Source organism: Nyctibius grandis, chromosome 1, assembly GCF_013368605.1.
Source record: "Nyctibius grandis isolate bNycGra1 chromosome 1, bNycGra1.pri, whole genome shotgun sequence".
In the NCBI taxonomy this organism is placed as follows: Eukaryota; Metazoa; Chordata; class Aves; order Nyctibiiformes; family Nyctibiidae; genus Nyctibius; species Nyctibius grandis.
Genome location: NC_090658.1, coordinates 100,206,505 through 100,220,612, shown reverse-complemented (window position 1 = coordinate 100,220,612; position 14,108 = coordinate 100,206,505).

Genomic DNA, 14,108 nt, shown 5'->3' with positions numbered 1-14,108 from the left:
GTTAAATCAGTTTTAAACAGTAAAGATTGCTATTTACTTTAGCTTGGAATGATTATATCCACAGTTTCACATTGCAAATACTGGATCAATCCAACTCCTTTTGAAATCAGTGATTGTCTGCATCCCCAGTTTAAAGGGAGTTGGATAAGATCCTGAATCAGTAGTATATTCTTGTGCATCAGACTAACAGAGAGCATACAATAGATTTTTCTTCTCTAATCTTTCAACAGTGAAGGAAAATTAAAATAGCAAAATGACAACTGCATTTCACTACGCATAATTTTCAAGTATGAACTGTATATTGACTCTTTCTTCACCTAACAGGATCAGTAATGAAACCTCTTGGAAGAAAATTGTCAAGTATGAGAAGATATATAAAGTTTAAGATCAATAGTTGTTCAGTATGCATTGTACAGGAAAGAAGTGACTGTATAAAAATAATGAAGAAATATATTGCACATGATGAATAAATGTTCTTTAATACTATTCCAATAAAATAAGAGATTACTGAGAGTCTTTAAATCCAGGCAAATTTCTTGACAAGAAGCTGTCAACAACAGGGACTTCAGGGCCCTGGGGCGTTTGGTGAAGGGGGTAGGTGCGCAGGTGATATTCTCTGCAATTCCTTCGGTGTTTGGTGAAAATAGGGAAAAGACTATGAAAGTACAACAGATTAATATGTGGCTAAGAGACTGGTGCCGTAGGTGGGATTTTGGGTTCGTTGACCACGGGGCGGCTTTCATGGCACCGGGCCTGCTTATGCCGGATGGGGAACAGCTGAATCAGAAGGGGAAAAGGGTTATGGCCCAGAAGTTGGCAGGGCTGGTTAAAAGGTCTTTAAACTAGGTTCGATGGGGGAGTGGGATAAGACCAGGGCAGCCACAAATGAACCTAGGGGTCACAGGCCTGCGTCGGGGGCAAGGCCGCTAGCCCAGCTGAAGTGTGTTTACACCGATGCATGCAGTATGGGCAACAAACAGGAAGAGCTAGAAGCCACTGTACAGCAGGAAGGTTATGATGTGGTTGCCATCACAGAAACGTGGTGGGATGACTCTCATGACTGGAGTGCTGCTATGGATGGCTATAAGCTCTTTAAGAGGGACAGGCGAAGCAGGAGAGGCGGTGGGATAGCGCTGTATGTTAGGGAGTGCTTGGACTGTGTCGAAATTGAGGAAGATGGTGAGGATGACAAGGTTGAATGTTTATGGGTGAAGATCAGGGGGAAGGTCGGCAGGGCGGACATTACGGTGGGAGTCTGTTACAGACCACCCAACCAGGATGAGCAGGCGGACGAGGCGTTTTACAAGCGGCTGTCAGAAGCCGCCCGGTCGCCAGCCCTTGTACTCGTGGGTGACTTCAACTTGCCGGATGTCTGCTGGAAATACAACATGGCAGTGAGGAAGCAATCTAGGAGATTCCTCGAATGTGTGGAGGACAACTTCCTCATGCAAGTGGTAAATGAGCCCACTAGAGGAGGGGCCCTGCTTGACCTGTTGTTTGTGAACAGAGGGCTAGTGGGAGATGTGAGGGTCGGTGGCCGTCTTGGGAATAGCGACCACGAAATGTTAGAGTTTTCGATAGTGGGGGAAGTAAGGAGGGGCAAGAGCAGAACTTCTGCCTTAGATTTCCGGTGGGCAGACTTTAGCCTGTTTAAGAGGTTGGTGGACCGAGTCCCTTGGGAGTCGGTCCTGAAGGGCAAAGGAGTCCAAGAAGGCTGGATGTGCTTCAAAAGGGAATTGCTAAATATTCAGGAGCAGGCTGTCCCGGTGTGTAGGAAGACAAGCCGTCTGGGAAAAAGACCGGCCTGGTTAAACAGAGAACTTAGGCTAGAACTTAAGGGAAAAAAGAGAGATTATTTGCTCTGGAAGAACAGTCGGGTAACTTGGGAGGTCTATAGGGACGTGGCCAGGTCATGTAGGGAGAAGATTAGAAGGGCCAAAGCTCAATTAGAGATTGATTTGGCTGCTACAGTCAAAGATAACAAAAAAAGCTTCTACAAATACATCAACAGCAAAAGGAGGGTCAAGGAGAGCCTCCACCACTTGCTGAATGAGGAGGGTAGTGTAGTGTCAGGGGATGAGGAAAAGGCAGAGGTGCTCAATGCCTTCTTTGCTAGGTCTTTAATGTTAAGACCGGTTGTCCTCAGGAGATTCGGCCCCCAGAGCCTGAAGTTAGGGACGGGGGGCTGTGTGAACCTCCCGTAATCCAGGAGGAGACTGTTAGTGACCTGCTGTGCCAGTTGGACACCCACAAGGCTATGGGCCCGGATGGGATTCACTCCAGAGTAATGAAGGAACTGGCAAATGAACTTGCCAAACCACACTCTATTATCTACCGGTAGTCCTGGTTAACTGGAGAAGTTCCAGCTGACTGGAAATTAGCAAATGTAACGCCCATCTACAGGAAGGGTCGGAAGGATGATCCAGGGAACTATAGGCCTGTCAGCCTGACCTCGGTGCCAGGCAAGGTGATGGAACAGATCATCCTGAGTGCCATTACACGGCACATGCAGGACAATTGGGGCATCGGGGCCAGCCAACATGGATTCATGAAAGGCAGGTCCTGCTTGACCAACGTGGTCTCCTTCTATGACCACGTGACCCGCTTAGTAGATGAGGGCAGGGCCGTGGATGTAGTCTATCTAGATTTCAGTAAGGCATTCGACACTGTCTCCCACAGCATCCTCCTAGACAAACTGGCTGCCCGGGACACGGATGGGTGGACTCTTAAATGGGTTAAAAACTGGCTGGATGGCCGAGCCTAGAGAGTGGTGGTGAATGGGGCAAAGTCCAACTGGCGGCCGGTCACTAGCGGTGTTCCCCAAGGCTCAGTTCTGGGGCCGGTGTTGTTCAATATCTTTATAGATGATCTAGACGTAGGGATTGAGTGCACCCTCAGCAAATTTTCAGATGACACCAAGCTGGGTGGGAGTGTCGATCTGCTGGAGGGTAGGAAGGCCCTACAGAGGGATCTGGAGAGGTTAGATAGATGGGCCGAGACCAACGGCATGAGGTTCAACAAGAACAAGTGCCGGGTCTTACACTTCAGCCACAACAACCCCATGCAGCGCTACAGGCTGGGGGAAGAGTGGTTAGAAAGCGGCCCGGCGGAAAGAGACCTGGGGGTGCTGATCGACAGCCGGCTAAACATGAGCCAGCAGTGTGCCCAGGTGGCCAAGAAGGCCAATGGCATCCTGGCCTCTATTAGGAATAGTGTAGCCAGCCGGTCTAGGGAAGTGATCGTCCCTCTGTACTCCGCACTGGTGAGGCCGCACCTTGAATACTGTGTTCAGTTCTGGGCCCCGCACTTCAAGAAAGATGTTGAGGTGTTGGAGCGAGTCCAGAGGAGGGTGACCAAGATGGTGAAGGGTCTGGAGGGTCTGTCCTACAAGGAACGGCTGAGGGAGCTGGGGTTGTTTAGCCTGGAGAAGAGGAGGCTCCGAGGTGACCTTATTGCAGTCTACAACTACCTGAAGAGAGGTTGTAGTGAAGTGGGAGTTGGCCTCTTCGCCCGGGCAACTAGCGATAGGACAAGAGGACACAGCCTCAAGCTTCGCCAGTGGAGGTTCAGGTTGGACATTAGGAAGAATTTCTTTTCAGAAAGGGTTATTAGACATTGGAATGGGCTGCCCAGGGAGGTGGTGGTCACCATCTCTGGATGTGTTTAAGAAAAGAATGGACATGGCACTTAGTGCCATGGTCTAGTCGACAGGGTGGTGTCAGGGCAACGGTTGGACTCAATGATCCCTGAGGTCTCTTCCAACCTGGTTGATTCTGTGATTCTGTGATTCTGTAACAAATACAGTGTTTTATACATTCAAAGATGCGAAGAAAATGCACACAAGTGCGTTATTCTACTTTTCTTTCCTTAAATGATGTCAAATACAGTTTCATACCCATTATGTAATATTTATACTAGAATGTATTAAAGTGGTACAGCTACAAACTACAGATGTCTGTCTTGAAGTGGTGCACAGGCACAGGCGCATAGTACCTGTGAAGTGGTAAAAAGTCTGAGGAAATCTTCCGTCCATTTTCTTTTGGATAGAACACCATCTGTGAATTTATCCTGTAGTATCTCTTCTTTCATGGCTCTTTGTCACTCAGACTGTATACTTTCTAACTCCAGGAAATGCTGTAACAGCACCTGCATAGTCTTGTTCTCAGAGGAACTGTCTTTGCCTGAATACAGATGTTTTAATGAGAAGTTTGGGAATGTCATCCAGGGATAATAAGCATCACTCATTCCCCTTTGAAACAACAAGCATCTGGAGACATTTCTTAGGGAAATTCTTGCTTTTTAGAAAAATACCGAAAAATACCAAAAAATACTGCAAGTATTGAAAAAGATCAAATATTTCAAATGTCCATATATACTTTAAAAGTGATAATCAGCTATAAATACAGAAATATCCTTATGAAATATTTAGAAAACATGCAGTTTGTGACCTCAGGTTTGTCTTTCTTATACAGTTCCCTGTGTGCAAGTAGATGTTTAACGAAGCAACAAGAACATTTGGTGTGAACTTGTTTATAGCAGGCAGACTAACCTAATTCAGGTGAAAACCATGAAGTTACTAAGAGATTTGTGTGCCCCTAAGGAAGAAAAATAAAAAATTGTGGTGTTAACCATACAAATTAGCAATTTTTTTACACTTATTTCAGGCTACGTTTTTGTACTCAGTTACCACCTTTCAGGAAATTATAATTTATAGAAAATAGGTGAAGAGATAGGACAGAAACAAAAAAACAACCCAAAATTTAAATTCTGAAGACTCCTCAGAACATGCCAGGGTGTAGGCACTTTTCAAGAAAATCATCATGGTCCTCTCAGTAATATGAATCAGAGGCTATTTCAGTAATTTTGCTGCTCCCTTTTAGGAAGGGTGCCCTGTGTCAGTCTTCACAACAATAAAAAAGGTCATATAAGTTTTAGGAAATTAAAATGATGGCTTTTGAAAAGAGCCCCTCATGAAGAGGGGCTGTGAATAAATCACAGTTATATGGCATATGAAATATTTATCTTAACTTCCTTACATAGTTCCAAGCTCGCTATGCACAAATTGTTTAATTAGCTATTATTACTGGTGCTTGTAAGAAATTTTGTAAGAAATTATAAAAGGATCCATTGATCCTGCATGGTAAAAATTTCATGTTCTGATTTTTAAATTATTTTTTATTTTTAGTGATGATACAGTATCTAGCAATAGCCAATCATATTCCTGGATAGTGTTAATCACAGAATCATAGAATGGTTTGTGTTGGAAGGGACCTTAAAGATCGTCTAATTCCAACCCTGCCCTGCCACAGGCAGGGACACCTTCCCACTTGACCAGGTTGCTCAAAGCCTCACCCAGCCTGGCCTTAAACACTGACAGGGAGGGGGTATCCACAGCTTCTCTGGGCAACCTGTTCCAGTGTCTCATCACCCTCACAACTGAGAATTTCTTCCTAATATCTAATCTAAATTTACCCTCTTGCAGTTTAAGACCGTTACCCCTCGTCCCATCACTACTTGCCCTTGTAAAAAGTCCCTCTCCATCTTTCCTGTAGGTCCCCTTCAGATACTGAAAGGCTGCTAGAAGGTCTCCCTGGAGCCTTCACTTCTCCAGGCTGAAGAGTCACAACTCTCTCAGCCTGTCCTCATAGGAGAGGTGCTCCAGCCCTCTGATCATCTTCGTGGCCCTCCTCTGGACTCGCTTCAACAGCTCCATGTCCTTCTTATGTTGGGGGCCCCAGAGCTGGATGCAGTACTCCAGGTGGGGTCTCACAAGAGCAGAGTAGAGGGGCAGAATCACCTCCCTTGACCTACTGGCCACATTTCTTTTGATGCAGCCCAGGATACGGTTGGCCTTCTGGGCTGCAAGCACACATTGCCGACTCATGTTGAGCTTCTCGTCAACCATCACCCCCAACTCCTTCTCCTCAGGGCTGCTCTCAAACCGTTCTCCCCCCAACCTGTATTTGTGCTTGGGATTGTCCTGACCCACATGCAGGACCTTGCACTTGGCCTTGTTGAACTCCCCGCATCTCACACAGGCCCAGCTCTCAAGCCAATCAATTATTAATTTAGAGCATGTTAAACATGCCTTTTCAATAATAAAAACATTCCTTAGCACAAGAATCTCAACTTACTAATTAAATGTTTTCTTACCCCTGTGCAACACTACTAAAATGCTTTACTCATCTCTGACTCCATCTTTGTTCTTACCAGGGTACAACATGCTTAAACATTTCTGACTTCTATGTATTCTTAGGAAAGGGTGTTTGAGCATTTCCACTAAATTAACCTCACGCTACATTAGTTTGAAGTCTACATACTTTGCACTAAAAAAAAAAAAAAAAGAAAGAAGACAACATCCTCATAATTTTTTCAATGGTTTTATTATTTGATTCTATTGTCTAATCTATTAATTTTTTTAAAAAAAACCTCAATATATTGGGTTAATACTATTGGTCAAATTCTCACAAAAATTTATCTAGATTTATCTAACCACAGCTAACAGTCTCCAAAATATTCTGCCAAGGTGAAAGCATACTACCTTTAACAATAATCTCACACCTGTACTGCTGGAGAGGATAATCTGGTGGTAACATCCCTTTTTTTACAATTAATTTGAAAAATGAATTTTTATTTGCAAATGTGTGATGGAGAAAATCATCATGTTATTAGGATCCACAAATGTAGATGGGATGTTCACTTCTTCCCAAAACACAGAAATTTTGACATTAATCCAGAAGCTATGAGCCCCAGTCCAGATCATGATACACATTTTCAGGCTGAACTTCTCCAAATTCACAGAATCAAACAGAATCACACAATGTTAGGGATTGGAAGGGACCTCGAAAGATCATCTAGTCCAATCCCCCTGCCGGAGCAGGATTGCCTAGACCATATCACACAGGAACGCGTCCAGGCGGCTTTTGAATGTCTCCAGAGAAGGAGACTCCATAACCTCTCTGGGCAGCCTGTTCCGGTGTTCAGTTACCCTCACTGTAAAGTTTTTCCTCATATTTATGTGGAACCTCCTGTGTTCCAGCTTGCACCCATTGCCCCTTGTCCTGTCAAGGGATGTCACTGAGAAGAGCCTGGCTCCATCCTCATGACACTTGTCCTTTACATATTTATAAACATTAATGAGGTCACTCCTCAGTCTCCTCTCCTCTAAGCTAAAGAGACCCAGCTCCCTCAGCCTCTCCTCATAAGGGAGATGTTCCACTCTCTTAATCATCTTCGTGGCTCTGTGCTGGACTCTCTCTAGCAGTTCCCTGTCCTTCTTGAACTGAGGGGCCCAGAACTGGACACAATATTCCAGATGTGGCCTCACCAGGGCAGAGTAGAGGGGGAGGAGAACCTCTCTCGACCTACTAACCACACCCCTTCTAATACAGCCCAGGATGCCATTGGCCTTCTTGGCCACAAGGGCACATTGCTGGCTCATGGTCATCCTGCTGTCCACTAGGACCCCCAGGTCCCTTTCCCCTACGCTGCTCTCCAACAGGTCTGTCCCCAACTTGTACTCATACATGGAGTTGTTCTTGCCCAGATGCAGGACTCTACACTTGCCCTTGTTGTATTTCATTAAGTTTCTCCCCACACAACTCTCCAGCCTGTCTAGGTCTCTCTGAATGGCTGCAGAGCCTTCCGGTGTGTCAGCCACTCCTCCCAGTTTGGTGTCATCAGCGAACTTGCTGACAGTGCACTCTATTCCCTCATCCAAGTCATTAATGAATATATTGAATAGTACTGGTCCCAGTACCGACCCTTGAGGGACTCCGCTAGACACAGGCCTCCAACTGGACTCTGTCCCATTCACCACCACTCTCTGGCTTCTTTCCTTCAGCCACTTCACAATCCACCTCACTACCCGATCATCCAGACCACACTTCCTCAGTTTAGCTGTGAGGATGCTGTGGGAGACCGTGTCAAACGCCTTACTGAAATCAAGATAGACCACATCCACTGCTTTACCATCATCTATCCACCGGGTTACATCCTCATAAAAGGCTATCAAGTTGGTTAAGCGTGACTTCCCCTTGGTGAAGCCATGCTGAGTGCCCCTAATGATCCCCCTGTCCTTGATGTGCCTAGAGACAGCACCAAGAACAAGTTGTTCCATCACCTCTCTGGGGATGGAGGTGAGGCTGACTGGTCTATAGTTACCCGTGTCCTCCTTCTTGCCCTTTTTGAAGACTGGAGTGACATTCGCTTTCCTCCAGTCCTCAGGCACCTCTCCTGTTCCCCACGTCCTAGCAAAGATGATGGAGAGTGGCCTAGCAATGACTTCCGCCAGCTCCCTCAGCACCCGCGGGTGCATCCCATCAGGGCCCATGGATTTATGGACGTCCAGATTGCTTAATTGGTCCCTGACCCAGCCCTCATCAACCAAGACAGATTCCTCCTCTATCCTGAATTCTTCTGGGGCCTCAGGGGTCCGGGGCTCCTCAGGACAGCCTCCAACAGTATAGACAGAGGCAAAGGTGGCATTCAGTAACTCTGCCTTCTTTTTATCCTCTGTCTCCAGGGCCCCCACCTCATTCATCAGTGGGCCTACATTGCCTCTAGTGTTGGCTTTACCTGCAATGTATTTGAAGACGCCCTTTCTGTTGTCCTTGACCTCTCTTGCAAGGTTTAATTCCAAGGAGGCCTTAGCTTTCCTAGTTGCCTCCCTACATCCTCTGACAACAGACTTATATTCCTCCCAAGTGGCCAGCCCCTCCTTCCATGATCTCTACACCCTCTTCTTCCACTTGAGGTTGCCCAGCAGTTCCCTGTTCAACCATGCAGGTCTCCTGGTACCCTTCCTTGACTTCCTACCTGTTGGGATGCTCTGATCTTGAGCTCGGAATAAGCAGTCCTTGAATGCTAACCAACTATCTTGAGCACCCTTACATTCCAGTACCCTGTCCCATGGGATTTCCCCTAGCAATTGCTTGAAAAGGCCAAAGTTAGCCCTCCTGAAGTCCAGGGTTGTGATTCTGCTAGCTATTCTGGTCCTGCCACATGACATCCTGAACTCTACCATCTCATGGTCACTACAACCAAGGCTGCCCTCAACCTTCGCCTCTTCAACCAGACCCTCCTTGTTAGTTAGGATAAGATCCAGCAGCGCTCCTCTCCTAGTTGGCTCATCCACCATTTGCATCAGAAAGTTATCATCAATGCACTGGAGGAACCTCCTGGACTGAGGATGGCTGGCTGAGTAGGCCTCCCAGCAAATATCAGGGTAGTTGAAATCCCCCACAACAACCAGGCCCTGTAATTGTGAGACTGCTCTCAGCTGCCTGTAGAAGGCCTCATCACCCTCCTCATCCTGATCCGGTGGCCTGTAATAGACACCCACAACAGTATCACCCCTGCCAGCCTGCCCCTTAATTCGCACCCACAAACTCTCAACTCGCTCCTGATCCGCCCCTGGACAGAACTCAATACATTCTAGCTGTTCACTCACATAAAGAGCAACTCCACCACCTCTCCTTAGTGGCCTGTCTTTCCTGAACAAGACATAGCCATCCATGACCACGTTCCAGTCATGCGAGGTGTCCCACTAAGTCTCTGTAATTGCCACTAGATCATAGCCCCCCGACCGAACACGGATTTCCAACTCCTCTTGTTTATTCCCCATGCTGTGTGCATTGGTGTACAGGCATTTCAGGGAGCGAGCTGAGCACACCGATTTCACCCCAGGGGGATGGGAGGCCTCCTGGTCTACCTCAGCACTAGAGCGTTGCCCCAGTGGTGCAAGCCCAGCTACTACCCCATCCCCCTTCGAATCTAGTTGAAAGCTCTCTGAATGAGCCCTGCTAATTCCTGTCCCAGAACCCTTTTGCCCTTACGACATAAACCTTTCCCATGTATTACCATCACGCCTGGTGTCTTATAAAACCAGCCATTATCAAAGAACCCAAAGCCCTGCCTGTAGCACCAGTCTCGTAGCCAGGCATTTATAGAGAGAATCCTACTATTCCATCCCACGTCATCACCTGAAAATGGAAGGAGGGAGGAGAAAACAACTTGTGCCCCAGACTCTTTCACCAACCATCCTAGGGCCTTGTAGTCTTTCTTCATCCCCCTCAGACTACGGGATGCAGCTTCTTTCCCACCTGTCTGGAAGATCAGCAGGGGGTAGTAGTCTGTGGCCTTCACCAGGTTGGGGAGTTGCCTGGTGATATCCCTGATCTGGGCTCCAGGCAGGCTGCAGACCTCCCTGTGATGGGGGTCAGCTCTGCATATTGGGCCCTCAGTTCCCTTTAGGAAGGAGTCTCCAACCACTAAAACTCTTCTCTTCTTCCTTGTGGAGGAGGTAGCTATATGCCTGTCAGGTTTTTCTGACTGTGGTGGGACCTCTGATATAGGTTGCCTCTCCACCACATCCCCATTGGACCAGCTGTATTCCACTAGGGCTTCATATCTATTGCTCAGAGGCACCTGTGGAGGCAAGGTAGGCAAGAAGGGCACTCGCCTTTAGCCACGGCCATTAACTTGCCTCCACTCACTCCTTTCCTCTAGGTTATTGTTTTCCACCTGAGAGGGGCAGAGTACAGGGGTCCCTCGATCCTGGGAGCTCTCCGGCAGGTGCTCCCATTTTTGTTGCAGGGAAGGCAGAGCCTGGCTCCACCAGTCTATCTCCATTTCAGCCTCCTGAATGCTCCTAAGCCTTTCTACTTTGGCTTGAAACCTTTCAACCTGGCTTTGCAGCTGTGCCGCTCGGCCGAGCAGATCATCTACCTGCTCACAGCGCACACAGCCCCCTGTCACCACAGAGACGCTGTAGCAATCCCTGCAGCCTGTGACCTGCACCATCACCTCCTTCCGTGGGAGCTCTGTCTGGGTTCCCACATCCATTTTGGTCTTCTTCCACCGGGTAGATACCATTGTTCTTTCACTGAGCTGGGAAATACCTTTTGGTGACACCCCTGGTTCACAGCTCCTTGGCGCCTTCCTCGCCTTGTGCACTGGGAGGGAGTCAGCACCCTCCCCAACGAGCTGCAAACGTCTGTGGCCTCCCCCGCCCTGAGACACATACAGTCACTACTGACTCTCCCTCTCCCCTCTGGGCAGGGACTAGTCCCTGTCCTCCCAGAGGCTCTTTATCACCCGATCGACAGGGGGTGGTGTTACACCCCCCCCCTCCTGATTCGTTGCCGGGAACTTCCAGGTCCCGGGGAAAGCAACTCGGGGCTGCTGCTCGGGGGACCCAGAGTATGAAAACCTCCCGGTACAGCCCGATCTCGCCTTCGCTCCGCACTGACCTCAGTCACTGCCGCTGCTGCCCTCGCTGCCGCTGCTGCTGCTGTTGTCGACTGGCTGTTTGTTATGGTTTCACCGCGTTTAACAGCTTGTGTGATGTTAAAGTGAAGTGTTAAAGTGTGAAGTTTCTAAGATAAATTTATTCCTATATATCAAAGTGGTAGCACCCTAGAACAATATATTACTGCCTGCTTTCGATTGTCTGTTTGGTTAGTTGTATTTACAAAAATCTGTACTCAGTTACTGTTTCTTCTTTAAAGTTGAAAATGTCATTCCACTGAAGACCAATATAATTACTGTGGATACTGTTCTTAAATTATTTTGTTAGGGGAACATATTTTTTTCCTGAAAAATGACAAAGACAGTGTATATATAGCCAGATGTGTAATTTTATTATATTATGTTTTGTTACATTATTTATTTATTTATTTTTGATTAAATACTTTGAAAGTGTAGAGCTTTATATTGCCTTGTTTTTATGCACAAGTAAGAAGTCATAAACTGATTTTGCTGGATTAATCCAGGTAAGTGTCTGACAAAGAAATAAGAGCCTTACCTATTTTATTTTGCTAGTCAAAAATGTAGCATTTATTTAAAATGTTTCATTTAATACATCTTCTTTTTCTTCCCCCTCATTTAAACAACTCTTTTTCTACATGATCTCATAGTTCTCTGCAAGGGTGCTCTGCTGACACATTCAACTTGTCCACTTGTAGTCTGGCTTCTTTCTTGTAAAGCTGTTTTCTATCTGGTGGGTCCCCAGCCTTTCCTCTTGTGTGGTGTTATTCTGTTCCAACTGCAAGATTTTACTTTTGCTTTTATTGAACTATATGTTTCTTTCTGCCCATTTCTCCAGCCTGTTTGATCCCTTTGAATACCAGACATATTCTCCAGTGTATCAGCTACTTCCCCCAACTTAGTATCATCCACAGACTCACTGATGGCGTGTTTGGTCGTATCTTCCAGACCATTAATACAGACGTTAACAGTCTGAAGGATGTCACTACAAACTTGCCAATTGGGTAACAAATCTTTGACACCAGTGGTCCATCCAGTTTTCTACCCAGCTTGCAGTCCACATCTCACCAGTTTGGATATAAGAATACTATGGGAGACCATACTGAGAGCAGATAAAGAGTATCCGCTGCTGTCCCCTTGTCTGCTGAGCCAGTCATTTCATCATATGAAGAGATCATATAGCTTCAGACTTGTCTTGGCCTAGGTAAGTCCATATTGGCTGTTCCCAATAACCTTCATGTCCTTCTTTGGCTCAGAAGAGACTTACAGGAGGATTTTTCTGGGATTAATCTTCCCAGAGACTGAGGTTCCTCCTGTAATTCCCTTAATCTTTCTTATTGATCTTCCTGAAGACTGGGGTAATATTTTCCTTTTTCAAGTCTGGAGGAACCTCCCCAGTTACCATGACCCTTCAGAAAGGATAGACAGGGGGTTGCAATGACAATGGCCAGATCCCTCAGCACCCTCAGATATACCCATCTCTTCTCAAATCCAGTTAGTTTAAGTAGTCTCTAAATCAGTCTTCCTCTGCACTGAGTAATGCTTCCTTCCCGCAGACTCTGACAACAGCTCAGGGACCTGAAAGGTTTGAGGGTGCACTTACAGCCCTTACCAGGTCATAACTGGGAAAAATATCTTGCCATAAATCAAAAGCCAAGGAATAATATTATCTGAAACCATATCAGCAAGAGGTTCTATTTAGGTTTTCCTCTTCCTTAGGTGTCTCATAGGAAATGTACTGACACAAACCATTCTTCACCTCTGTTCTTTTTCAAGTGATTGCATTAGCTGCTTTGGAAGTAGTCCATGCTTGTTATTGTGCTTTATAGAATAATATTATTCAGTTTGTAAGCAAAATATTAGAATTATATTTCAGGTTGACTGAAATATGGGGATAAAAGAGGTAAAACACATTTTATTGTATCCTTTGGGTTCACTGTTAGAAAATTAAATACAAAGATATACATAGAAATACATATATAAGATATATGTAGAAATATGTATATAATGCGGTATTTTTTTACAAAACTATTTTTCCTAGTACCTATGGTATGCAGGAAAAAAGTCTCTAAACTATGAGAGCTTTTCTGGCTCAGTCTGTATGTCTCAAGGTAAAAGTGATTAGTCTATGGAAGGAAGTTTTTCACATACTGTAGAAAATTATCCAATAACTTTATCAATTACTCAGAGTTGAGACTTCCATACCATGGATTACTTTGAAAATCTTTCTTATTTTACTGTTAAAATAAACAGAGAGCATGGTCTCAAAGTCATTACCCTCATTCACTGAAGGTGGGTGAGCAGCAGCAAGCTGGGATGGGGATGACAGATGAGATAAACATCTCTGAAACACAATATCTGCCTGAATACCTACATTATTGGGATCCAGGAGATCTTGCCTCACACACAGACAAAAGACTTGCATATCATCAGATCAGGAGGATTTCGACTCAGTCAGCCTCTGTGAGCTCCTGTTAACTTATTACTGGTGTGTTTAAATTCTAATTTAGGAAAAAGACATACAGGCTGGTGTACCATCTGGGAAAGATAGGTGACCGCTGCTATGAGAGGTGGAGACATAGAAAGAAGGAAGGCTGCAGCATAATACGGTCACATTTTATACCTGTCTCAGAGAGCTATAAGCTATCTGCAGCAAACATTCATTTTGATACATTTCATATGTCTTTTTCAGGTAGGAAAGTCAGTTTGTCATATGACAGCCACTTTCCCTGCTGACACATTTGTATTCACCCTCCTTAAATGTTCAGTAAGGAGTTGGAGGTTTGTCAGTTAAATATATCACATTGTTATGACTCTTGATGACATGTGCAATGACATGA